The sequence below is a fragment of the Pyxicephalus adspersus genome, chromosome 10 (assembly GCF_032062135.1).
Source record: "Pyxicephalus adspersus chromosome 10, UCB_Pads_2.0, whole genome shotgun sequence".
In the NCBI taxonomy this organism is placed as follows: domain Eukaryota; kingdom Metazoa; phylum Chordata; class Amphibia; order Anura; family Pyxicephalidae; genus Pyxicephalus; species Pyxicephalus adspersus.
Window position 1 is genome coordinate 6476361 of NC_092867.1, and position 3224 is coordinate 6479584.

At 37.1% G+C, this 3224-nt stretch overlaps 1 long non-coding RNA gene across 1 annotated transcript; it reads left to right on the plus strand.

Moving 5' to 3' along the window:
• LOC140339312 (uncharacterized) lies at positions 1–2194 on the plus strand. Its single transcript, XR_011922423.1, has 3 exons — positions 1–90; positions 1136–1183; positions 1997–2194. It is a non-coding gene; the product is annotated as an uncharacterized lncRNA (long non-coding RNA).
• Positions 2195–3224: the final 1030 nt, after the last annotated feature.

The window sequence follows — 3224 nt, forward strand, 5'->3', positions numbered from 1 at the left end:
CCCGGTCCAGCCAGCATCGGTGAAGATGTATTCCAGAGGCCTTCTGCTGAGTTTTATTCTCTTGGGTCTCACTTCAAGAGGCAAATCACAGTAAGACATTTTCTTTTACCTTATCTAAGAAACCATATAGATTGCAACTGGTGAATTCTCTAAAACTATGAGTTACTTGGCTGCCTGGCTGATCCATTGGTTTCAGTGATTTGGGAGACACTGACCTCAAACAAGTATTCAATATAAGGCATTGTGATTTTTCTAATCTGTGTACTTTCTCCAAGTCAGTGACTTAAAAAATGCTGAAGCCAGAAACACTTAGGCAACTAGCATTTTAAAAAAAGGTCAACAGTGGCAATTAAATTTCTCTAGAATGACATTCCTTTAAAATGTGAAGTCAGTCTAGTTTTGAATATAATGGTAAGGGATTATAAACCTTGTCCTCAATAGGGATATTTGTCTTAATTACCACTTAAAGGTTAAATCCTATATTTGAATGGTCACTGAAAAAGGAATGGGGGAGAGATGTAGTGACACCATAAGTGACTGGGCAGGAGGATTTCCTTTGCTTTGGAGAGGTTTATTCTAAATATTGAAGATATATCCTGGCAAAGGTTTTATAATTGTTTTGGAAGTATAGGAAAGGAAATGCAATAGGATGGCTCCTAAACATGTGACCCCATTATGTTACAAGACTCTAAATAAAACTAAATCTAGAAGTCATTTGTTCTGCTTTTGCTTTTAAAATAGCCTCCACATTTCCAGAAGATTTTGTTTCATATTTGTGGGACTTTTTGCCCATTTAGCCAAAAGAGCATTCTTGAGTTTAAGACCTGGCATTCCATTGCAAAGTTGGTCGATATGGTATTTGGTTGAGGTCAGGGCTTTGTAGGACACTTGAGTTCCTTCATATTAAATCCACACCAAACTATGTCTTTATGATGATGGCTTTTTGCACGGGGTACAGTCATATTGGAACAGAAAAGGGTCTTTCCAAAGTTGTTGCACCGGAGTGTAAGCACACAGTTGTCAGAAATGACTTTGTATGCTATATTATTATCAATGCCTAATACTGAAAATATCTAAATTCATTTAACAAAATACATTTACAATATAAAATCTCTATATTTTGTGTTCCTTTTAGATCATCTGAGCCCGTGTCAACTGAATCATGCCATTCTCCAGTTACCAGGTAACCCAAGTCTAATATTTTCACTGTTTTGCTAGCATGTTGAAGTGTGAGTTTCTCCGTTTTGCTTAGTTCCAGGTACTCACATGAGAGGGGGTAATGTACATTTATATGGTGGCCACTCTTGATATGGAATATAAAGCAAAATGTTATTATAGGATATGTAGAGAGGCACAATAATAGTTTTTTTCTTGTCTTCTACCTACTCCCATTTTAAAGACTTGTTATAAATCATTTGGACTCTTTTGTAAAGCTTGCAGCAAATAAATCCAGGGCACACTATTTTTGTAGAATCCAGTAGGGCCAACTGTCTTGATATGTATAGGCAACCTAAAGTGTGGTCAACAAAAAGGCTCACATAATATTCAAGAAATGTAATGCTTTAGAAAACTGTTAGAGACTGCAACAGTCTGCTTTAGGCTAACTGTAAGAGAAGGTTAGAGACTGCAGACATGCTACAAAAGATGGCAAGAGACTGCTGCAAACTTGCTGAGAGAGAGAGACTGGAGAAAAAGACAGAGACTACATACAAGGCCTTGATCGAGGGCTTTTCATAAGTAAAAGTAAGAGATTTGTTTTTTATTTTTTTTATAGTTCTGCTTTAATGAGATGCAAAATAGCACCATAATGAAATTTGAGATAAACTTGGTAGCTGCCTTAAAGAGAATGTAGAATCAGATGCTAATGTCTGTAGTGAACTTTGCTCTGTAAGAATAGGTCTGGATCTAAGTTTCATAGAAGAGAAACACATCTGAAAAAAAGTTTATACAATAATAAAAAAAAAAACTTTTTCAAAAACTAATTGTTTCATTCCAGTACTAAAACACCAGGCCCCAAATGTGAATATTTGATAATTACACCATTCAAAATGACTAGCGGATCTGAAGGCAAAGTCTGTACGTGGCTGGAATGTGATGTGCCCGTTACTGCCACAGTTTACCTGGAATTTTTTCTTGAAAAAATTACTGTTGTTGCCAAAGAGGGCGCTACTAAATTTTTTGAATGTACTTCTTTCACGGTAAGTCGTTTCTTTCCATCTACAAGAAATACATTCGTCTTTATCCTTTGTATATCCTAACAATTTAAAGTGACACACTACTAAGGATGTACAAACATCCTGCAACATCACCTGGTAATAACCTGCCAAACCTGTCGTTCTGCTGAGGTGGAAATTAGAGCAGTTTTTAAATATATCTAAAGCCATTTTTTGGAGTTTTGGATAAATTACAAAGGAATAAAAACACCTCTAGAAACAAAAAGGGCTCTGAAACGCATTGCATGTTTAGAAAGCAAATCTTCTGACACTTCTGAAGGAGAAGAAAGGAAAACAAGGATTTAAGACCCTTACTGTAGCCCTCTGCTGCTCTTCACACATGAAAAAACATTTGTGGTTAATGGAGTTGTAACTTGTATGCTGTGCAAGTTGTAACTCCTAACAAATTCTGCAAGCTAAATCAAAATTAGCCCAAAGTGACACAAATAGACAATTTTCTAAGCATTTGCTTTGCATAGCATTTGGCAAACTATAATTGTGCAAAAATAAGCCTTTCTCATCATTTTACCATGAAGGAACCCCAGAAAAACTTTCAGGTCTTCAGGGAACCCTTGTTATATTTAGACTGAAACTCCTTGCTGATTTCACTTCTTACTAGGGATGAGCAAGCGAGTTCGAATTTAAAAAAAAATTTGAGCTCTGAGATTTCACTGCGATCCAGGGGCACTAAAGGTTAGTTAACCTCTAGTGCCCAGGGATCGCAGTGGAACTGCAGAAGAACTCTCAATGGAGTTTCTCCAGGGGACTAGAGGTTAATTAACCTCTAGTCCCCTGGGGATCGCAAACAGGATCCTCCTGTTTTAATTTCCTCGATCTTCCGATAGTTTCGCGAAATCGGTTCGCCGAAATTTGCGGAACCATCGGAAGTCGAGGAAATTTTCGCTCTTATAATGTGCATTAGAAATTGAAGCAAATCCGAGCCAACTTCACTACCTTGCTGGAAGATGCCCAGCCTAGATACCCAACAATTTAAATAACTTTGAGGTCCCA